Raw genomic sequence first — 24,905 nt, 5'->3', positions numbered from 1 at the left:
TATATTCAATGACCCAGCCTCCATAACCCTCTGGGGTAGAGAATTCCATAGATTTACAACTCTTGGAGAGAAGAAATTCTTCCTAACTTTCCTTTTAAATGGGCGACTCCTTATTCTGAGACTATACCCGCTAGTTCTAGATTCCCCCACGAGAGTCTGGCCACAGATCTGCAGGGAACCCCTCCGAAGAGTGGCACTTCGGGGGTCTCCTAATTCATAGAATCATAGAAATTTACAGCACGGATGGAGGCCATTTCAGCCCATCGTGTCTGTGCAGGCCAATATGAGGCCACCCAGCCTAATCCCACTTTCCAGCTCTAGGTCCATAGCCCTGTAGGTTATGGCATTTCAGGTGCACATCCAAGTACTTTTTAAATGTGGTGAGGGTTTCTGCCTCTACTACCAATTCAGGCAGTGAGTTCCAGACCCCCACCACCCTCTGGGTGAAGCCACATTCCCTCTAAACCTTCTACCAATTACTTTAAATCTAAGCCCCCTGGTTGTTGACCCTTCTGCTAAGGGAAGTAGACCCTTTCTATCCACTATATCTAGGTCCCTCATCATTTTATACACCTCAGTGAGGTCTTCCCTCAGCCTCCTCTGTTCCAAGGAAACCAAACCCACCCATCAATCATTACCCTTTGCTTGGATCCCATGGATTTTTACTTTCGTGACCAGTCTGCCATGTGGGACCTTATCAAAAACTTTGCTAAAATCCATATACACTACTTCATACGCACTGCCCTCATCGACCCTCCTGGTTACCTCTTTGAAAAATTCAATCAAGTTAGTCAGACATGACCTTCCATTAACAAATCCATGCTGACTGTCCTTGATTAATCCGTGTCTTTCGAAGTGAAGATTTATCTTGTCCTTCAGGATTTTTTCCAATAATTTTCCCACCACTGAGATTAGGCTGACTGTCCTGTAATTACATGGTCTATCCCTTTCCTCTTAAACAAAGGTACTACATCAGCAGTCCTCCAGTCCTTGGGCACCACACCTGAAGCCAGAGAGGATTGGAAAATGATGGTCAGGACCTCTGCTATTTCCTCTTTTGCTTCGCTTAACAGCCTGGGATACATTTCATTCGGGTCTGGAGACTTATTCACTTTCAAAACTGCTAAACCCCTTAATACTTCCCCTCTCACTATGTTTATTTCATCTAATATTTCACACTCCTCCCCCTCTCCTTTGTGAAAACAGACACAAAGTATTCATTAAGAAACCTAGCCACATCGCCCGCCTCCACACACAGATTACCATCATGGTCTCTAATAGGCTCTACCCTTTCTTTAGTTATCCTCTTGCTCTTAAATATATTTATAAACATCTTTGGGTTTTCCTTGATTTTACTTGCCAAGAATTTTTCATGCTCTCTCTTTGCTTTTCCTAATATCTGCACTTTCTATACTCTAGATTCTGCAGTATTTAGCCCTCGGTATCTGTCATAAGCCTCCCTTTGTTTCTTTATGCTACCCTGTATGTCTCTCGACACCCAGGGGGTTCTAGATTTGTTAGTCCCACCCTTTTTCTTTCAGGGCACATATTTGGTCTGAACCTTTCGGATCTACTCCTTGAATGCCTCCCATTGCTCTGACACTGATTTATCTTCAGGTCGCTGTTTCCAGTCCACTGTGGCCAAATCACCTCTCAGCTCAGCAAAGTGGGCTTTTCCCCAATTTAGAACTTTTATTCCTGGTCTATCCTTGTCCTTATCCATAATTACCTTAAATCTAACTGAATTATGATCACTAGCACTTAAATGCTCTCCCACTGATACCCCTTCTACCTGCCCAGCTTCATTCCCTAAAATTAAATCCAGAACCGCCCCCTCCAATGTTGGGCTTGCTACATACTGGCTAAAAAATTTCTCTTGAATGCATTTTAGGAATTCCGCACCCTCTATACACTCCACACTAATTTTTATCCCAATTAATATTAGGATAGTTGAAATACCCTACTATTACTGCCCTACAGTTTTTGCGCTTCTCAGAAATTTGCCTACATATTTGCTCCTCTATCTCCCTCTCACTGTTTTGGGGTCTATAATACACTCCCAGCAGTGTGATCGTCCTTTTTTTGTTTTTCAGTTCGACCCATATGGCCTCGTTTGATGATCCCTTCAACATATCATCCCTCGTCACAGCTGTAATAGTTTCTTTAATCAATACCGCGACCCCCCCCCCTCGCTTTTTACCCCCCTCTCTATCCGGTTTGTAGATCCTGTAACCAGGATGTTGAGCTGTCAAACCTGCCCTTCTTTTAGCCATGTCTCTAATAGCTGTAATATCATACTCCCAAATGTCTACCTGTGCTCTCAGCTCATCTGCCTGATTCGCTATACTCCTTGCATTGAAGTAGATACCACTTAGTACAGCCAGACCTTCTTGTTGACTACTTTCCAGCCCTTGATTTCTCTGTCCTTCAAATTCACATTCTACAAATTCCCGTGGACACCCACCATATATGTGCTGGACCTACTCTTTGCTCTCAGTTGCAGAGATATGTAGCCCCCCTTCCTCCTTGCCACTCTTGAAAGCTCCTTCTCCGCCCCCTCACTCCCTTCTTGCGCCTCCCATCGCTACAGCTTCCATTTGCGATCCTGCATCGTTACCTCTGGCATCCCCCTAGGGTCTATCCTTGGCCCCCTCCTATTCTCATCTACATGCTGCCCCTCAGTGACATCATCCGAAAACATCATCAGGTTCCACATGTAGGTTGGAGACTTCCAGCCCCGCCCCCGCCCCACCTCGCTCCGCCCCCAGCTCTCTCAGCCCCGCCCCACCTCGCTCCGTCCCGCCCCTGGCTCTATCCGCCCCGCCCCCACCTCTCGACACCCCGCCCCCACCTCGCTCCGCCTCTCCGCCCCGCCCCCACCTGGTAGTGGCTAAGCAGAAATTTGCACCAACTAAATATTGGAAAGACTGTCTACATCGCTGCCATCGACTCTATGCCTCTCCTGGTAACTGTCTGAGGCTGTTCGCAACCTTGGTGTCATTTGACTGTGAGATGACCTCTGATCATACATACACACCATTGCTAAGACTGCCTCCTTCTACCTCCGTAACTTCGCCCGACTCCGCCCCTGCCTCAGCTCATCTGCTACTGAAACTCTCATCCATGCCTTTGTTATCTCTAGACATGACTCTTTTAATGCTCTCCTGGCCGGCCTCCCAACTTCCACATTACATAAACCTGAGCTCATCCAAAACTCTGCTGCCCACGTCCTAACTCGCAGCCGTTCACCCATCACCCCTGTGCTCGCTGACCTACATTGGCACCCGGTCCCCCAACGCATTAAATTTAATATTCTCATCCTTGTTTTCAAATCCCTCCAAGGTTGCCTTGCACCTATCTCTGTAAGCACTTCAAGCCCTAAACCCTCCGAGATATCGGCATTCTTCCAATTCTGACTTCGTATACATCCACCATTTCATTGCTCCACCATTGACGACCGTGCCAAGGCCCGTAGCTCTGGAATAGCCTCCCTAAACCTCCCGGCCTCGCTACCTCTCATTCCTCATTTAAGATCCTCCTTAAGCCGAGCTCTTTAATCAAGATTTTGCTCATCTGTCCGAAGAGCTCCTTGTGTATCTCAGCACCAACATTTGTTTGATAATGCTCCTGTGAAGTGCTTTGGGACGTTTTACTATGTTAAAGTTGTTGTTGTGGAGTATAACGGGGAGAGTACCAGGGTGGTGGGTTATACGGGGAGAGTACCAGGGTGGTGGGTTATACGGGGAGAGTACCAGGGTGGTGGGTTATTACGGGGAGAGTACAAGGGTGGTGCGTTATTACGGGGAGAGTACCCGGGGGGGTGGGTTATTACGGGGAGAATACCGGGGGGTTGGGTTATTACGGGGAGAGTACCAGGGCGGTGGGTTATTACGAGCAGAGTACCGGGGGGGGGGGGGGGGGGTTATTACGGGGAGAGTACCAGGGGGTGGGTTATTATGGGGAGAGTACCGGGGGGTGGGTTATTACGGGGAGAGTACCAGGGTGGTGGGTTATTACGGGGAGAGTACCAGGGTGGTGGGTTATTACGGGGAGAGTACCCGGGGGGGTGGGTTATTACGGGGAGAGTACCGGGGGGTTGGGTTATTACGGGGAGAGTATCAGGGTGGTGGGTTATTACGGGGAGAGTACGGGAGGGGGGGGGTGGGTTATTACGGGGAGAGTACCGGGGGGTTGCGTTATTACGGGGAGAGTACCAGGCTGGACGGGTTATTACGGGGAGAGTACTGGGGGGGTGGGTTATTACGGGGAGCGTACCAGGGTGGGTGGGTTATTACGGGAAGAGTACCAGGGTGGTGGGTTATTACGGGGAGAGTACCCGGGGGGGTGGGTTATTACGGGGAGAGTACCGGGGGGTTGGGTTATTACGGGGAGAGTATCAGGGTGGTGGGTTATTACGGGGAGAGTACCGGGGGGGGGGGGGTGGGTTATTACGGGGAGAGTACCGGGGGGTTGCGTTATTACGGGGAGAGTACCAGGCTGGACGGGTTATTACGGGGAGAGTACTGGGGGGGTGGGTTATTACGGGGAGCGTACCAGGGTGGGTGGGTTATTACGGGAAGAGTACCAGGATGGGTGAGTTATTACGGGGAGAGTACCGGGGGGGTAGGTTATTACGGGAAGAGTACCAGGCTGGGCGGGTTATTACGGGAAGAGTACCAGGCTGGGCGGGTTATTACGGGGAGAGTACCAGGCCGGGCGGGTTATTACGGGGAGAGTACCAGGCTGGGCGGGTTATTACGGGGAGAGTACCAGGGTGGGCGGGTTATTACGGGAGAGTACCAGGCTGGGCGGGTTATTACGGGAGAGTACCAGGGTGGGCGGGTTATTACGGGGAGAGTACCAGGCTGGGCGGGTTATTACGGGGAGAGTACCAGGGTGGGCGGGTTATTACGGGGAGAGTACCAGGGTGGGCAGGTTATTACGGGGAGAGTACCAGGGTGGGTGGGTTCGAAACATAGAAATATAGAAAATAGGTGCAGGAGTAGGCCATTCGGCCCTTCGAGCCTGCACCACCATTCAATATGATCATGGCTGACCATGCAACTTCAGTACCCCATTCCTACTTTCTCTTCATACCCCTTGATCCCTTTAGCCGTAAGGGCCACATCTAACTCCCTATTGAATATATCTAACGAACTGGCCTCAACAACTTTCTGTGGCAGAGAATTCCACAGGTTCACAATTATCTGAGTAAAGAAGTTTCTCCTCATCTCGGTCCTAAATGGCTTACCCCTTATTCTTAGACTGTGACCCCTGGTTCTGGACTTCTCCAACATCGGGAACATTCTTCCTGCATCTAACCTGTCCAGTCCCATCAGAATTTTATATGTTTCTATGAGATCCCCTCCCATTCGTCTAAATTCCAGTGAATATAAGCCTAGTTGATCCAGTCTTTCTTCATATGTCAGTCCTGCCATCCCAGGAATCAGTCTGGTGAACCTTCGTTGCATTCCCTCAATAGCAAGAATGTCCTTCCTCAGATTAGGAAACCAAAACTGTACACAATATTCAAGGTGTGGCCTCACCAAAACCGTGTTCAACTGCAGTAAAACCTCCCTGCTCCTATACTCAAATCCCTCGCTAAGAAGGCCAACATGCCACTTGCCGCCTTCACCGCCTGCTGTACCAGCATGCCAACTTTGAATGACTGATGTACCATGCCAAATTAAGTTAATTTAAGGGTTAAGTCATGGCAGGAGAGCCCAGACCCGTGACATGCTCCTCCTGTGCTATGTGGGAAATCAGGGACGCTTCCATTGTCCCTGACTACTATGTGTCTAGCTGCAGCTATTGAGAGACCACATTGCGCCACTGGAGCTGCGCATGGATTCACTCTGGAGCATCCGCAATGCTGAGGATGTCGTGAATAGCACGCTTAGTGAGTTGGTCACACCGCAGGTAAAGGTTACAAAGGCAGATAGGGAATGGGTGACCATCAGGCAGAGCAGTGGAAGGAAGGTAGTGCAGAGGCCCCCTGCGGTTATTCCCCTCCAAACAGATGCACCACCTTGGGTGCTGTTGGGGGGATGACTCATCAGGGGAGGGCAGCAGCAGCCAAGTTCATGGCACCGTGGATGGCTCTGCTGCACAGGAGGGCAGGAAAAAGAGTGGGAGAGCTCTAGTGGTAGAGGATTTTATTATAAGGGGAATAGATAGGCGGTTCTGCGGCAGCAATTGAGATTCCAGGATGGTATGTTGCCTCCCTGGTGCAAGGGTGAAAGATGTCCCGGAGCGGCTGCAGGACATTTTGGAGAGGGAGGATGAACAGCCCGTTGTCGTTGGCACCAACGATATCAGTAAAAAACGGGATGAGTTCCTACAAGCTGAATTTAGGGAGCTAGGAGTTAAATTAAAAGTACGATCTCAAAGGTAGTAATCTCAGGATTGCTACCAGTGCCACGTGCTAGTCAGAGTAGAAATAGCAGGATTGTTAAGATTAATACGTGGCTTGAGGAATAGTGTAAGAGGGAGGGATTCAAATTCCTGGGACATTGGAACCGGTTCTGGTGGAGGTGGGACCAGTACAAACCGGACGGCCTGCACCTGGGCAGGTCCGGAACCAATGTCCTAGGGGGAGTGTTTGCTAGTGCTGTTGGGGAGGGGTTAAACTAATATTACAGGGAGACAGAGGGAAGTAAAATGGGGGCAGAAGCAAAAGATAGAAAGGAGATAAGGAAAAGTGGAGGGCAGAGAAATCAAGGGCAGTGTGCTGAAACCCAATAAGAAGTTACCAAAGTAGTTCAAAAGTCCCAGAAACGACCGCAGCTCCGTCACATTCTGCGGCCTCGATGCGTTATCGATTGCCGCTGTCTTCGCGTTAGTGTGCTTGATGCCGTCCGCCGCCACCCTCCTTCCCAAGAACTCCACTTCAGGCATCAGGAAAATGCATCATGTGGTTGAGTCGACTAAGAACCTCCTCCAGGTTCTGCAGATGCTCGACTGTGTTCCGACCTGTGACCAAGATGTCATCCTGGAAGACCACGGGGCGCGGGACCGACTTCAGTAAACTTTCCATGTTTCTCTGGAATATCGCCGCCGCTGATCGGATTCCAAATGGGCATCTGTTACAAACAAAAAGACCTTTGTGCGTGTTGATGCAGGTGAGGGCCTTCGATGATTCCTCCAGTTCCTGCGTCATGTAGGCTGAAGTCAGATCCAGCTTCGTGAACATCTTTCCTCCCGCCAGCATTGCAAAGAGGTCGTCGGCCTTTGGTAGTGGGTATTGGTCCTGAAGGGAGAAACAATTGATAGTTATTTTGTAATCGCCACAGATTCTGACGGTGCCGTCTCCCTTGAGGACTGGGACAATAGGACTGGCCAACTCGTTGAACTCGATCAGTGAAATGATGCCCTCTCTTTGCAGCTGGTCTAGCTCAATTTCTAGCCTTTCTCTCATCATGTACGGTACTGCTCTCGCCTTGTGATGGATGGGTCACGCCCCCGGAATTAGATGGATCTGCACTTTTGCTCCTTGGAATTTCGCGATGCCTGGTTTGAAAAGCAAAGGAAATTTGTTTAAGACCTGGGCACACGAAGTGTCGTCAGCGGGCGACAGCGCTCGGACGTCGTCACAGTTCCAGCGTATCTTTCCCAGCCAGCTCCTGCCGAGCAGCGTGGGACCATCGCCCGGTACCACCCAGAGTGGTAGCTTGTGCACCGCTCCATCGTTGGAGACCTTTACGGTAGCACTGCTGATTACAGGAATCAGTTTTTTAGTGTAAGTTCTTAGTTTCGTGCGAACTGGAGTTCAGACTGGCCTTGAGGCCTTGTTGCACTACAACCTTTCGAAAGTCTTTTTGCCCATGATGGACTGGCTCTCGCCCGTGTTCAGCCCCACTGACACCGGGAGTCCATTTAGTTCAACATTCAGCATTATCGGGGGACAATTTGTGGTGAATGTGTGTACCCTATGTACCTCTGCCTCCTCTATCTGAGGCTCTGGTTCTTCGTGATCCTCCATGGATCTGTCCTCCTCTGCAACATGGTGGTTTGCAGGTTTAACTGGCTTTGCAGCTCACCTGCACACTCGTTGGAGGTGTCCCATTGTTCCACAGCCCTTGCAAACGTACTCTTTGAATCGGCATGAATGGAAACGATGATCACCCCCGCAGCGCCAACAAGGTGTTAGTGGCCTTGCATTCATCATCCTTGATGGTGGACTCTGAGACATCTGCGGACGTGCAGCTGCAGGCATGTGTGACCTGCCCTGTACGTTACAATTCGAAAACAACATCACTTTGTTCACAGTACTTGTAGCAGCAATTGTGTGCTGAGAGATTTGCTTAGTATTGTCACTGGTGGCAATGAACACCTGGGCTATCGCTATGGCCTTACTCAAGGTTGGGGTCTGTACAGTCAAAACCTTGCGAAGTATGGTTTCGTGGCCAATGCCAAGTACAAAAAAATCTCTGAGCATGTGCTCCAAATATCCTTCAAATTCGCAATGTCCTGCAAGGCGTCTTAGCTCGGCGACATAACTCGCCACTTCCTGACCCTCTGACCTTTTGTAGGTGTAGAACCGATACCTTGCCATCAGAACGCTTTCCTTCGGGTTCAAATGCTCTCGGACCAGTGTGCACAAATCGTCGTACGATTTCTCCGTAGGTTTCACTGGAGTGAGCAGATTCTTCGAGGCCATACGTTGGTGCCCCACAGACGGTGAGGAGGATCGCCCTTCGTTTGGCAGCGTGCTCTTCCCCATCTAGCTCGTTGGCCACGAAGTATTGGTCGAGTCGCTCCACAAAAGTTTCCCAATCATCTCGCTCCGAGAATTTGTCCAGGATGCCCACTGTTCTCTGCATCTTTGGGTTCGCTATCTGTATCTCATCGCCAGTTGTTGTGTATGGAGAAAGAGTCAGACTGAACACTGTGAGCTCAGAGTAAAGTGTGACCATAGTCTTTTATTGCAGGTCTCCAGAGTGCCTCTCTAACCTGTGAAACCTCCTTAAGTACCTGTGCTATCAAGGGATTATAGGATCCCTTGGGACTCCAGGGGATGAGCCCTCTGGTGGCTGTACAGAGTAAATACAAGTCCACATATATAACACCCACCTTGGTACTCTCCCCATAATAACCCACCCACCCTGGTACTCTCCCCGTAGTAACCCACCCACCCTGGTACTCTCCCTGTTTTTAAAGAAGCGGACCTTCTTCCCTCCAGTGACGATCAGGCCTCTCCTCCTCGACGATGACTAGACCTCAATCACGCCTCGGACCACCTACCATCAAGGGCGCTATTCGGCGCCAAGCTTGCAGCTAGCATCTCGCCGTAGGCAACTAGGCCTTTATATTCAGAGCCTGGTCTCCAATCGTCTTGGACCCCCTTATCACTGAATCAAGACCTTGCTCAGCTAAGCCCGTGTGGTGGCTGGTGTGCAACGACCACCCCACGTTAAAAGAACTCTCACTCAGGCATCTTCCACCCGTTCAAAATGAAGATCGGGACCTGGAACGTCAGGACCCTTATGGACAACTCCAGCAGCGACAGGCTGGAACGCCGCACCGCCATAGTTGCCCGGGAACTTAGACGCTTCGACATCGACACGCCGCCCGAAGCGAGACCCGGCAGGCAGAGGAAGGCCAGCTCAAGGAACAAGGTGGAGGTTACACCTTTTTCTGGAAAGGGAAACCAGAGGTAGAACACCACCTTCACGGAGTTGGCTTCGCCATCAAAAACGAGCTGGTCGACCGCCTCAAAGACTCCCTCTGCAGGGTTAACGAACGCCTCATGAGTCTTCAATTTACCCTATCCCAGAATCAATGCGCCACAGTCATCAATGCATACGCCCCGACACTCGATGCAATGGACGAGACCAAAGAGGGTTTTTACTCCAGCCTCAAAATCCCTGTTCCGCGTCCCCACGGGTGACAAACTGATCCTCCGAGGTGACTTCAACGCCAGGGTCGGCAAAGACACAGCCCTCTGGGGAGGCGTGATTGGCAGAGAGGGGGTAGGGAAAGCCAACTCCAGCGGTACCCTACTCCTGACAAAATTCCTAGAACACGAACTTCTCATTACCAACACCTTGTTCCGCCAGAGGGACAAATACAAGGCATCGTGGCAGCACCCTCGCTCCAAACACTGGCACCTGCTCGACTATGTCATCGTCTGAGCCAGGGATCGCAAGGATGTGCACATCACCCGTGCCATGACAGGAGCTGACGACTGCTGGACGGACCACCGCCTAATCCGATCCATCATTGACATCAACAGCACTAAAGCGGAGGGGGCAGCAGAAGCAGTGCTGCAAAAAAGTCAATGCCGGGGCACTTAAAGACCCAGCTAAGAGAGCTCTAAACAGCCAGCGCCTCACAGCTAACCTGGCGTGCCTTGAAGACCCTGAGACGCAGAATGCCCACAGCACTTGGTCTGCCATCCAGGCCTCCATAATCAGTGCCTGTGAAGAGACGCTTGGTCACTCAACCAGAAAATACCAGGACTAGTTTGATGAGAGTGATCAGGAGATCCAAGAACTAATAGATCGCAAGCGCAGAACATTTCTGAGCCTCAAGCAACAACCCAACTTGGGAGCTGCAAAGCAACATTACTGGCGGCTCAAGGCTGAGGTCCAACAAAAAACCCGGGACCTAAAGAACAGGTGGTGGATGGAGAAAGCGCAGGAGAAACAACAACTGGCCGACAGCCATGATGTGCGAAGATTCTTCATCGCAGTCAAGGCCACCGACAGTCCAAACTCCCAAGGCCCCACCCCACTCCTGGCCAAGAACAGGGAAACACTCATCAAGGACACTGAGGCAGTCAGGGCCCTCTGGAAGGAGCACTTTGAAGATCTCCTCAGTCGAAACTCTGACTTTGATTCGAATGTTTTCGACTCCATCCCACAGAATGCGACCTGCCACCACCTCAGTGTAACCCCAACGCTGCACGAGGTAGGCAAAGCCATAAAACCGCTCAAAAACAACAAGGCTACAGGAGCGGATAGAATCTCTGCTGAGGCACTAAAATATGATGGAGAGGCGCTGTTGGCGCAGATACGTGACCTCATCTCTCTCATCTGGAGGGAGGAGAGCATGCCGGGAGAACTCAGAGATGCAGTGACTGTGACCACCTTCAAATAAAGGGGACAAGTCCGACTGCGGCAACTACAGAGGAATCTCCCTGCTATCAGCCACTGGGAAAGTTGTCGTTAGAGTCCTCCTCAACCGTCTTCTTCCTGTGGCCGAGGAGCTCATCCCGGAGTCACAGTGCGGATTCCGTCCCCTACGGGGCACAAGGGACATGAATTTTTCAGCGCGACAGCCCTTATACATGGCCGCCTTCGACCTTACAAAGGCCTTTGACATTGTCAACCGCAAAGGTCTATGGAGCGTCCTCCTCCGTTTCAGATGCCCCCAAAAGTTCATTAACATCCTCCGCCTGTTCCACGACGACATGCAGGCTGTGATCCTTACCAATGGATCTATTACAGACCCAATTCGTGTCCGGTCCGGGGTCAAACGGGGCTGTGTCATCGCCCCAACCCTCTTCTCAATCTTCCTTGCTGCCATGCTCCACCTCACAGCCAACAAGCTCCTCGCTGGAGTGGAACTAAACTACAGAACCAGTGGGAAGCTGTTCAATCTTCGCCATCTCCAGGCCAGGTCCAAGACCACCCCAACCTCTGTCGTCGAGCTACAGTACGCGGACGACGCCTGCGTCTGCGCACATACAGAGGCTCAACTCCAGGACATAGTCAGCGTATTTATTGAGGCATACGAAAACATGGGCCTTATGCTAAACATCCGTAAGACAAAGGTCCTCCACCAGCCTGTCCTCGCCGCACAGCACTGCCCCCCCCCCAGTTATCAAGATTCATGGCGCGACCCTGGACAACGTGGACTATTTCCCATACCTCGAGAGCCTCTTATCAACAAAAGCAGGTGTGGACGACGAGATTCAACACCGCCTCCAGTGCAGCCTTCGACCGCCTGAGGAAAAGAGCGTTCGAAGACGAGGACTTCAAATTTACCACCAAGCTCATGGTCTACAGGGCTGTAGTAATACCTGCCCTCTTGTATGGCTCAAGAGACATGGACCATGTATCGTAGACACCTCAAGTCGCTGGAGAAATACCACCAACAATGCCTCCACAAGATCCTACAAATTCCCTGGCAGAACAAACGCACTAACATTAGCGTCCTTGACCAGGCCAACATCCCCGGCATTGAAGCACTGACCACACTTGATCAGCTCCGCTTGCCGGCCACGTTGTCCGCATGTCAGACACGAGACTCCCGAAACAAGCGCTCTACTCAGAACTCCTTTATGGCAAACGAGCCAAAGGTGGACAGAGGAAACGTTATAAGGACACCCTCAAAGCCTCCCTGGTAAAGTGCAGCATCCCCCCCGACTCCTGGGAGTCCCTGGCCGAAGACCGCCCTGGGTGGAGGAGGCGGATCCGGGAGGGTGCTAAGTGCCTTGAGACTCGTCGGCGAATGCATGTGGAAGACGAGTGCAGGCTACGGAATGAAGGTGCGGCAAACCTGTCCCACCCTCCCTTACCCTCAACCACTGTCTGTCCCACCTGTGGCAGGGACTGTGGCTCTCGCATTGGACTGTTCAGTCACCTAAGGACTCATTCTAAGAGTGGAAGCAAGTCTTGCTCGACTCCGAGGGACTGCCTGTGATGACTATCCCCGTAATAACCCGCCCAGCCTGGTACTCTCCCCGTAATAACTCGCCCGGCCTGTTACTCTCCCCGTAATAACCCGCCCAGCCTGGTACTCTCCCCGTAATAACCCGCCCAGCCTGGTACTCTCCCCGTAATAACCCGCCCAGCCTGGTACTCTCCCCGTAATAACCCGCCCAGCCTGGTACTCTCCCCGTAATAACCCGCCCGGCCTGGTACTCTCCCCGTAATAACCCGCCCAGCATGGTACTCTCCCCGTAATAATCCGCCCAGCCTGGTACTCTCCCCGTAATAACCCGCCCAGCCTGGTACTCTCCCCGTAATAACTCGCCCGGCCTGGTACTCTTCCCGTAATAACTCGCCTGGCCTGGTACTCTTCCCGTAATAACCCGCCCAGCCTGGTACTGTCCCCATAATAACCCGCCCAGCCTGGTAATCTCCCCGTAATAACTCGCCCGGCCTGGTACTCTCCCCGTAATAACTCGCCCGGCCTGGTACTCCCCCTGTAATAACCCGCCCAGCCTGGTACTCTCCCCGTAATAACTCGCCCGGCCTGGTACTCTCCCCGTAATAACTCGCCCGGCCTGGTACTCCCCCTGTAATAACCCGCCCAGCCTGGTACTCTCCCCATAATAACTCGCCCGGCCTGGTACTCTCCCCGTAATAACTCGCCCGGCCTGGTACTCCCCCTGTAATAACCCGCCCAGCCTGGTACTCTCCCCATAATAACTCGCCCGGCCTGGTACTCTCCCCGTAATAACCCGCCCAGCTTGGTACTCTCCCCGTAATAACCCGTCCAGCCTGGTACTCTCCCCTTAATAACTCGCCCGGCCTGGTACTCTCCCCATAATAACTCGCCCGGCCTGGTACTCTCCCCGTAATAACACGCCTGGCCTGGTACTCTCCCCGTAATAACCCGCCCAGCCTGGTACTCTCCCCATAATAACCCGCCCACCCTGGTACTCTCCCTGTAATAACCCACCCACCCTGGTACTCTCTCTGTAATAACCCGCCCAGCCTGGTACTCTCCTCATAATAACCCACCCAGCCTAGTACTCTCCCTGTAATAACCCACCCACCCTGGTACTCTCTCTGTAATAACCCGCCCAGCCTGGTACTCTCCTCATAATAACCCACCCACCCCATGAGGAATGAGGTCCCACAGAAAGAATTCAGGGAGCTAGGAAGAAAATTCGAGGGTAGGACCTCAAAAGGTAGTAATCTCCAGGTTACTACCGGTGCCACGTGCTAAGGAGTATAAGAATAGAAGGATAGAGAGGATGAATTCATGGCTGGAAAGTTAGTGTACGAGGGAGGACTTTAAATTCTTGAGGCATTGGGACCGCTTCTGAGGGAGATGGGACCTGTACAAACTGGATGGGTTGCACCTCAACAGCTCCAGGACCAATATCCTTGCAGGGAGTTTTGCTAGTGCTGTTGGGGAGAGTTTAAACTAGCTTGGCAGGGGGATGGGAACCCATGTTAGAGGGATCATCAAATGAGGCCATATGGGTCGAATTGAAAAATAAAAAAGGGTGATCAAACTGCTGGGCATATATTATAGAGGAGGAGTGCGATATTCTGGATGAAAAAAATATAGTGAGAGAGGAAGCATTAAAAGGCTTAGCAGCTTTGAAAGTATATAAGTCCCCAGGCCCGGATGAAATGCATCCCAGGCTGCTGAGCAAAGTAAAAGAGGAAATAGCAGAGGCCTTGACCATCATTTTCCAGTGCTCTTTGAATCTGGGCATGATGCCGAGGATTGGAGGACTGCTAATGTAGCATGCTTGTTTAAGAAGGGAGAAAGGGATAGGCCGAATAATTACAGGCCTGTCAGCCAAACCTCAGTGGTGGGAAAATTATTGGAAAAAATCTTGAAAGGCAGGATAAATCTACACTTGGAAAGGCACGGATTTGTTAAGGGAAGATCGTGTTGGACTAACCTGATTGAATTTTTTGAGGAGGTAACCAAGAGGGTCGACGAGGGTAGCGCAGACAATGTAGTATAGACTGGCGAGTGATACTTAAAGGGTTGACGGTGGATAGGCAATGGCAAACATTTAAAGATCACATGGATGAACTGCAGCAATTGTACATCCCTGTCTAGAGTAAAAATAAAACGGGGAAGGTGGCTCAACCGTGGCTAACAAGGGAAATTAAAGATAGTGTTAAATCCAAGGAAGAGGCATATAAATTGGCCAGAAAAAGCAGCAAACCTGAGGACTGGGATAATTTTGTAATACAGCAGAGGAGGACAAAGGGTTTAATTAGGAGGGGGAAAATAGAGTATGAGAGAAAGCTTTCTGGGAACATAAAAACTGACTGCAAAAGCTTCTATAGACATGTGACGAGAAAAAGATTACTGAAAACAAATGTAGGTCCCTTGCAGTCAGATTCAGGTGAATTTATAATGGGGAACAAAGAAATGGCGGACCAGTTGAACAAATATTTCGGTTCTGTTTTCACGAAGGAAGACACAAATAACCTTCCGGATGTACTAGGGGACCGAGGGTCTAGTGAGAAGGAGGAACTGAAGGATATCCTTATTAGGCGAGAAATTGTGTTCGGGAAATTGATGGAATTGAAGGTCGATAAATCCCCGGGGCCTAATAGTCTGCATCCCAGAGTACTTGGTGATCATTTTCCAACAGTCGATTGACTCTAGATCAGTTCCTATGGACTGGAGGGTAGCTAATGTAACAAAACTGTTTAAAAAAGGGAGAGAGAAAACGGGTAACTATAGACCGGTTAGCCTGACATCAGTAGTGAGGAAAATGTTGGAATCAATTATTAAAGACGAAATAACAGCACATTTGGAAAGCAGTGACAGGATCGGTCCAAGTCTGCATGGATTTATGAAAGGGAAATCATGTTTGACAAATCTTCTGGAATTTTTTGAGGATGTAACTAGTAGAGTGGACAAGGAAGAACCAGTAGATGTGGTGCATTTGGACTTTCAAAAGGCTTTTGACAAGGTCCCACACAAGAGATTGGTGTGCAAAATCAAAGCACATGGTATTGGGGGTAATGTACTGATGTGGATAGAGAACTGGTTGGCAGACAGGAAGCAGAGAGTCTGGATAAATGGATCCTTTTCAGAATGGCAGGCAGTGACTAGTGGAATGCCGCAGGGCTCAGTGCTGGGACCCCAGCTCTTTACAATGTACATTAATAATTTAGATGAAGGAATTGAGTGTAATATCTCCAAGTTTGCAGATGACACTAAGCTGGGTGGCGATGTGAGCTGTGAGGAGGACGCTAAGAGGCTGCAGGGTGACTTGGACAGGTTAGATGAGTGGGCAAATGCATTCCAGATACAGTATAATGTGGATAACTGTGAGGTTATCCATTTTGGGGGCAAAAACACGAAGGCAGAATATTATCTGAATGGCGGAAGATTAGGAAATGGGGAGGTGCAACAAGACCTGGGTGTCATGGTTCATCAATCATTGAAAGTGGGCACGCAGGTACAGCAGGTGGTAAAGAAGGCAAATGGTATGTTGGCCTTCATAGCTAGGGGAGTATAGGAGCAGGGAGGTCTTACTGCAGTTGTACAGAGCCTTGGTGAGGCCTCACCTGGAATATTGTGTTCAGTTTTGGTCTCCTAATCTGAGGAAGGACGTTCTTGCTATTGAGGGAGTGCAGTGAAGGTTCACCAGACTGATTCCCGGGATGGCGGGACTGACATATGAGGAGAGACTGGATCAACTGGGCCTTTATAGACTGGAGATTAGAAGGATGAGAGGGGATCTCATAGAAACATATAAGATTCTGACGGGATTGGACAGGTTAGATGCAGGAAGAATGTTCCCGATGTTGGGGAAGTCCAGAACCAGGGGACACAGTCTTAGGATAAGGCGTAGGCCATTTAGGACTGAGATGAGGAGAAACTTCTTCACTCGGAGAGTTGTTAACCTGTGGAATTCCTTACCGCAGAGAGTTGTTGATGCCAGTTCATTGAATATATTCAAGAGGGAGTTAGATATGGCCCTTACAGCTAAAGGGTTATGGAGAGAAAACAAGAAAGGGGTATTGAGGGAATGATCAGCCATGATATTGAATGGTGGTGCAGGCTCGAAGGGCCGAATGGCCGACTCCTGCACCTATTTTCTATCTTTCTGTATTTCTATATATGGACTTTAGCAAGGCTTTTGGTAAGCTACACATGGTAGACTGGTCATGAAGGTTAAAACTCATGGGATCCAGGGCAAAGTGGCAAGTTGGATCCAAAATTGGCTTGGAGGTAGGAAGCAAAGGGTAATGATTGATGGATGTTTTTGTGACTGGAAGAATGTTTCCAGTGGGGTTCCTCAGGGCTCAGTACTGGGTCCCTTGCTTTTTGTGGTATATATCAATGATTTAGATTTGAATATAGGGAGTATGATTAAACAGTTTGCAGACGACACTAAAATTGGCTGTGTGGTTGATAATAGAGGAAAGTCATGGGCTGCAGGAGGATATCAATCGACTGATCGGGTGGGCAAAGCAGTGGCAAATGGAATTTAATTCAGAGAAGTGTGAGATGATGCACTTTGGGAGGGCTAATAAAGAAAGGGTATACACATTAAGCGGTAGGCCACTTAATAGTGTAGATGAACAAAGGGACCTTGGAGTGCTTGTCCACAGATCCCTGAAAGTAGCAGGCCAGGTGGATAAAATGGTTAAAAAGGCATACGGAATGCTTGCTTTTATTGGCCAAGGCACAGAATATAAGGTCACAGAGGTTATGCTTAAATTGTATAATACTTTGGTTAGGCTACAGCTGGAGTACTGCGTGCAGTTCTGGTCGCCGTATTGTAGGAAGGATGTGATTGCACTGGAGAGGGTGCAGAGGAGATTTACTAGGATGCTGCCTGAAATGGAGAATCTTAGCTATGAAGACAGATTGGATAGGCTGGGTTTGTTCTCATTGGAACAGAGGAGGTTGAGAGGAGACTTCATTGAGGTGTACAAAATATTGAGGGGCCTGGATATAGTGGATATTAAGGGGCTATTTCCATTGGTGGAGGGGTATATTATGAGGGGGCATAGTTTTAAGGTGGTTGGTGGAAGGTTTAGAGATGATTTGAGGGGGGGCTTCTTTTTGCAGAGGGTTGTGGAGATCTGGAACTCGCTGCCTGGAAGAGTGGAGGATGCAGAAACCCTCACCACTTTTAAGAGCTGGTTGGATTGGCACTTAAAGTGCCGTAACCTGCAGTGTTACGGACCCAGAGCTGGTAATTGGGATTAGACTGGATGACCTTTTGTTGGACGGCGCAGATATAATGGTAAGTACTGCAGGGAATAGAATATGGCCAGGGTGATCTCCTGGACTAGTTTCGATCGCCTGGATAGATCGGAGAGGAATTTTCCCAGATTTTTTTTCCCGAAATTGGCCTTGGATTTTATCTGTTTTTTGCCTCTCCCAGGAGATCACATGGCTCCGGTTGGCGTGGGAGTGTAGAATATTTCACTATAAGGGGTGTCGCAGTTGTGTGAGGTGGACTGGTTGGGCTGGGTGCTCTTTGCCTTTCCGTCATTGTTCATAGGCTTATATGTAACCTTTAGGGCTGTTGACCAAGAGCCGTGCGGCTCTTTGTCAGCTGGCGCGGACACGATGGGCCAAAATGGCCTTGAACTGCGCTGTAAATTTCTATGTTTCTATGTTTCCCTCCCAGTAATAACCCACCCACCCTGGTACTTTCCCCGTAATAACCCACCCACCCTGGTAATCAACCCGTAAAAAGTCACCCACCCTGGTACTCACCCCGTAATAACCCGTCCACCCTGGTACTCTCCCCGTAATAATCCGCCCACCCTGGTACTCTCCCCGTAATAACCCGCCCAGCCTGGTACTCTCCCTGTAATAACCCACCCAGCCTGGTACTCTCCCTGTAATAAACCACCTAGCCTGGTACTCTCCCCGTAATAACCCACCCTGCCTGGTGTACTACCCGTAATAAGCCACCCACCCTGGTACTCTCCCCGTAATAAGGTCTCATTGCACCTCCCCTTTTCCTAATCTTTCACCATTCAGATAATATTCGGCCTTCCTGTTTTTGCCACCAAAGTGGATAACCTCACATTTATTTATATTATACTGCATCTGCCATGCATTTGCCCACTCACCCAATCAGTCTAAGTCACCCTGCAGCCTCTTAGCATCCTCCTCACAGCTCACACCGCCACCCAGCTTAGTGTCATCTGCAAACTTGGAGATAATGCATACAATTCCTTCGTTTAAATCATTAATGTATATTGTAAATGGCTGGGGTCCTAGCACTGAACCTTGGGGCACCCCACTAGTCACTGCCTGCCATTCTGAAAAGGACCCGTTTATTCCTACTCTTTCCTTCTTGTCTGCCAACCAGTTGTCTATCCACGTCAATACATTACCCTCAATACCATGCGCTTTAATTTTGCACACGAATCTCTTGCGTGGGACCTTGTCAAAAGCCTTTTGATAATCCAAATACACCACATCCACTGGTTCTCCTTTGTCTACTGTACTAGTTACATCCACAAAAAAACTCCAGAAGATTTGTTCAAGCATGATTTCCCTTTCATAAATCCATGCTGACTTGGACCGATCCTGTCACTGCTTTCCAAATGCGCTGCTATTACATCTTTAACAATTGATTCCAACATTTTCCCCATTACCGATGTCAGGCTAACTGGCCTATAATTCCCTGTTTTCTCTCTCCCTTTTGTAAAATGTGGGGTTACATTAGCTACCCTCCAGTCCATAGGAACTGATCCAGAGTGTATAGAATGTTGGAAAATGAGCACCAATGCATCCACTATTTCTTGGGCCACTTCCTTAAGTACCCTGGGATGCAGACTACCTGTCCCTGGGGATTTATTGGCCTTCAATCTCATCAATTTCCCTAATGCAATTTCTTGACTAATAAGGATTTCCTTCAGTTCCTCCTTCTCGCTAGACCTCGGTCCCCTAGTATTTCCGGAAGGTTTTTTGTATCTTTAATGAAGACAGAACCAAAGTATTTGTTCACTTGGTCTGCCATTTCTTTGATCCCCATTATAAATTCACCTGATTCTGACTGCAAGGGACCTACATTTGTCTTCACTAATCTTTTCTCTTCACATATCTATAGAAGCTTTTAGTTTTTATTTTCCCTGCAAGATTACTCTCATACTCTATTTTCCCCCTCCTAATTAAACCCTTCGTCCTCCTCTGCTGAATTCTAAATTTCTCCCAATCCTCGGGTTTGCTGCTTTTTTCTGGCCAATTTATATGCCTCTTCCTTGGATTTAACACTATCCCTAATTTCCCTTGTTAGCCACGGTTGAGCCACCTTCCCCGTTTTATTTTTACACCAGACAGGGATGTACAATTGTTGAAGTTCATCAACGTGATCTTTAAATGTCTACCGTCAACCTTTTAAGTATCATTCGCCAGTCTATTCGAGCTAATTCACATCTCATATCATTGAAGTTACCTTTCTTTAAGTTCAGGACCCGAGTGTCTGAATTAACTGTGTCACTCTCCATCTTAATGAAGAATTCTACCATATTATGGTCACTCTTCCCCAAGGGGCCTCGCACAACAAGATTTCTAATTAATCCCCTCTCATTACACAACACCCAGTCTAGGATGGCCAACTCTCGTTGGTTCCTCGACATGTTGGTCTAGAAAACCTTCCCTTATACACTCCAGGAAGACAGAATATTATCTGAATGGTGACAGATTAGGAAAAGGGGAGTTGCAACGAGACCTGGGTGTCATGGTACATCAGTCATTGAAGGTTGGCATGCAGGTGCAGCAGGCGGTGAAGAAGGCAAATGGCATGTTGGCCAGCATAGCTAGAGGATTTGAGTATAGGAGCAGGGAGGTATTACTGCAGTTGTATTGGGCCTTGGTGAGGCCGAGAATATTGTGTTCAGTTTTGGTCTCCTAATCTGAGGAAGGACGTTCTTGCTATTGAGTGAGTACAGCGAAGGTTCACCAGACTGATTCCTGGATGGCAGGACTAACATATGAGGAGAGCCTGGATCAACTGGGCTTGTATCCACTGGAATTTAGAAGAATGCGGGGAATCTCATAGAAACATATGAAATTCTGACGGGATTGGACAGGTTAGGCAGGAAGAATGTTCCCATTGCTGGGGAGTTCTAGAACCCGGGGTCACAGTCTAAGAATAAGGGGTAAGCCATTTAGGACCAAGATGAGGAGAAACTTCTTCGCTCAGAGAGTGATTAACTTGTGGAATTCTCTACCGCAGAAAGTTGTTGAGGCCAGTTCGTTAGATATATTCAAAAGGGAGTTAGATATGGCCCTTACAGCCAAAGGGATCAAGGGGTATGGAGGAAAAGCAAGAAAGGGTACTGAGGTTGAATGATCAGCCATGATCTTGGTGAATGGCGGTGCAGGCTCGAAGGGCCGAATGGCCTGCTCCTGCATCTAATTTCTATGTTTCAATGTTTCCAGGAAATCCTCCTCCACCATATTGCTACCAGTTTGGTTCGCCCAATCTATATGTAGATTAAAGTCACCCATGATAACTGCTGTACCCTTATTGCAAACATCCCTAATTTCCTGTTTGATGCCATTCCCAACCTCACTGCTACTGTTTGGTGGTCTGTACACAACTTCCACAAGCGTTTTCTGCCGTTTGGTGTTCCGCAGCTTGACCCCTACAGATTCCACATCATCCAAGCTAATGTCCTTCCTTACTATTGCATTAATCTCCTCTTTAACCAGCAACGCTACCCCACCTCCTTTTCCTTTCTGTCTATCCTTCCTGAATATTGAATACCCCTGGATGTTGAGTTCCCAGCCTTGGTCACTCTGGAGCCATGTCTCCGTGATGCCAATTACATCATATCTGTTAACTGCTGTCTGCACAGTTAATTCATCCACCTTATTACGAATGCTCCTCGCATTGAGGCACAGCCTTCAGGCTTGTTTTTTTTAACACACTTTGTCCTTTTAGACACACTGAAAGAATTGAAAAACATATAGCAATAACTTACCTCCAACCCTGCCCGAAGGCTGTCCGGTCCCATTCTCGGTCCCCACTTGACACACACAATCCCGTGTGTGTGTGTATACCTGGTTTACCATGGCAGCAGATCAAGGCTTCACCCCCAAAACTAACGATCAGGTCCAATGGGGAAACTTAGAATATTTTTTTTGCAGTACTTAGGCCCCAAAATATGTACCCTGCTGGTTACATCCTCAAAAAACTCGAATAAATTTGTCAAACACAATTTCCCTTTCATAAAACCATGTTGACTCTGCCTAATCATGTTATGATTTGCTAGGTGCCTTGATACAAGCTCCTTAACAATGATTTCCAGCATTTTCCCGACGACTGATGTTAGGCTAACTGGCCTGCAGATCCCTGTTTTCTCTTTCCCTGCTTTCTTGAATAGCGGTGTTACCTTTGCTACGTTCCAATCCGCTGGGACCGTTTTAGAATCTAAGGGATTTTGAAAGATGAAAATCTCTGCAACCTAGTCTTTTCGAACCCTAGGATGTAGGCCATCAGATCGAGCGGATTTGTCGGCTTTTAGGCCCATTAGTTTCTCTAGTACTTTTTCTCTACTTATATTGATTACATTAAGTTCCTCACCTTCCTTTGACCCTTGGTTCCCCACCATTTTAGGTATGCTTTTTGCGTCTTTGACTGTGAAGACAGACACAAAATATTTGTTTAACGTTTCTGCTATTTCCTTATAATAATTTCTGTTGCCTCAGCCTTGAATGGACTAATGTTTACTTTTGTTCCTCTTCCTTTTTACGTACTTGTAGAAGCTCTTTCAATCTGTTGTTATATTTCTTGCTAGTCTTCTCTCTGTCTATTTTTTCCCTTTTATCCATTTTTTGGTCATCCACTGCTGGTTTCTGAAACTCTCCCAATCCTCAGTCTTGCTACTATTCATCGCAACATTATAAGCTTCTTCTTTCAATCTAATGCTATCCTTAACTTCTTTAGTTAGCCACGGATGGATCACTTTTTCCTTGGAGTTTTTGTTTCTCAATGGAATGTATTTTTGTTGGAAATGATGAAATATTTCTTTAAATGCTTGCCACTGCTTATCCACTGCCATATCTTGTAATCTATTTTTCCAATCTACCCCAGCCAACTCGCCCTTCGTACCTCTGTAATTGGCTTTATTTAAGCTTCAGACTCTAGTTTTGGATGTAATGTGAAATTCTATCGTGTTATGATCACTCTGTCCCAGAGGATCCGTTACTATGAGAATTAACCCTGTCACATTGCACAATACAAGATCTATAATAGCCTGTTCCCTGGTTGGTTCCATGACGTATTGTTCTAGGAGACTGTCCAGTATGCAATCCATGAACTCGTCCTCCAGACTACCTTTGCTGATTTGATTTGCCCAGTCTATATGAAGATTAAAGTCCCCCACAATTATTGCATTACCTTTATTACAAGCTCCGACTATTTCTTGATTAATTCTGTCTAATGGTACAGCTACTGTTAGGGGCCTTGTATATTACTCCCACCAGTGTTTTCTGCCCCTTGTTATTCCTCATCTCCACCCATACTGATTCTACTTCCTGATCTCCTGAGCCGAGATCCTTTCTCTCTACTGTTCTTATGTCATCCTTTATTGTCAGGCATACCACCCCCCCCCCCCCCCCCGCCTTTTCCATTCTGCCTGTCTTTTCGAAACGTCAAGTACCCTGGAACATTTAGTTCCCAACCTTGGTTACCTTGCAACCACATCTCTGTAATGGCTGTTAGATCAAACCCATTTATCTCTATTTGTGCCACTAGTTCATCTTATCTTGTTAGGAATACTTCGTGCAATCAGATAAAGAGCCTTTAATTTTTTTTTACCATTATTCCCTGATTCTCTGCTGCACTGCTATCATTAAACTCTCTGTCCTTTCTGTCGCACTCTGCTTATTTTTTCCCAAGTTGCTGCACAGCTCTGTTGCATTGACCTTTCTCTTTAGAATTCTAAATTTCTCCTCACCTGCCCCCCGCCCCCCATTTGTTAGTTTAAAGCCCTATCTACACCCTAGTTATTCGATTCGCCAGGACGCTGGTCCCAGCCTGGTTTAAGTGGAGCCCGTCTCGACGGAATAGTTCCCTCTTTCCCCAGTACCGGTGTCAGTGACCCATGAACTGAAACCCCTTCTTCCCACAACACTCGAGACACGCATTAAAACCTCGAATCTCTTTGTCCCTCTGCCAATTTGCGTGTGGCTCGGGTAACAATCCAAAGATTATTACCTATTGAGGTTCTGCCTTTTAATTTCGATTAAATTCTGTAGGTTTCTGTTATCGGGGTTTCTGTGGGTTTGTGTTATCGGGGTTTGTGTTATCGGAGTTTCTGTGGGATTGTGTATTGGGGTTTGAGTTATCGGGGTTTGTGTTATCAGGGTTTCTGTGGGATTGTGTTGTCGGGGATTGTGTTGTCGGGGGTTGTGTTGTCGGGGATTGTGTTGTCGGGGATTGTGTTGTCGGGGGTTGTGTTGTCGGGGGTTGTGTTGTCGGGGGTTGTGTTGTCGGGGGTTGTGTTGTCGGGGGTTGTGTTGTCGGGGGTTGTGTTGTCGGGGATTGTGTTGTCGGGGGTTGTGTTGTCGGGGTTTCTGTGGGATTGTGTTGTCGGGGTTTCTGTGGGATTGTGTTATCGGGGTTTCTGTGGGATTGTGTTATCGGGGTTTCTGTGGGATTGTGTTATCGGGGTTTCTGTGGGATTGTGTTATCGGGGTTTCTGTGGGATTGTGTTATCGGGGTTTCTGTGGGATTGTGTTATCGGGGTTTCTGTGGGCTTGTGTTATCGGGGTTTCTGTGGGATTGTGTTATCGGGGTTTCTGTGGGATTGTGTTATCGGGGTTTCTGTGGGCTTGTGTTATCGGGGTTTCTGTGGGATTGTGTTATCGGGGTTTCTGTGGGCTTGTGTTATCGATTTAATTAATATTCATTATAATGTAAAAATATAAGAATTGGGGACATCTCCGGATGTGCGCACTCTCCCACCCACATGCACAGAACCTCCCCCCCCCCTGCACACAATCACCCCCCCCCCCCGCACACGCACACACCCCTCCCCCCCCGCACACGGGCACACCTCCCCCCCCCCCGCACACGCGCCCCCCTCCAACTCCCGCCCCCCCCGCACGCGAACGCCCCTCAGCCCCCCGCACGCGTGCGTCCCACCGCCCCCCCGCACGCACGCACCCCCCGCCCCCCCCGCACGCGTGCGTCCCACCGCCCCCCCGCACGCATGCGTCCCCCCGCCCCCCCGCACGCACGCGCGCCTCCGCCCCCCCAC

General features: G+C 48.9%; 1 protein-coding gene across 1 annotated transcript in view; it reads left to right on the top strand.

Moving 5' to 3' along the window:
* Positions 1 to 24,905, top strand: part of LOC139250226 (exonuclease mut-7 homolog) — a 347,320-nt gene that overhangs the window by 151,331 nt on the left and 171,084 nt on the right. The gene's annotated exons all lie outside the window — the stretch shown is intronic.

Source organism: Pristiophorus japonicus, unplaced genomic scaffold (genome assembly GCF_044704955.1).
Source record: "Pristiophorus japonicus isolate sPriJap1 unplaced genomic scaffold, sPriJap1.hap1 HAP1_SCAFFOLD_353, whole genome shotgun sequence".
NCBI classification, from domain to species: domain Eukaryota; kingdom Metazoa; phylum Chordata; class Chondrichthyes; family Pristiophoridae; genus Pristiophorus; species Pristiophorus japonicus.
This window is presented reverse-complemented; position numbering and strand designations above follow the sequence as displayed.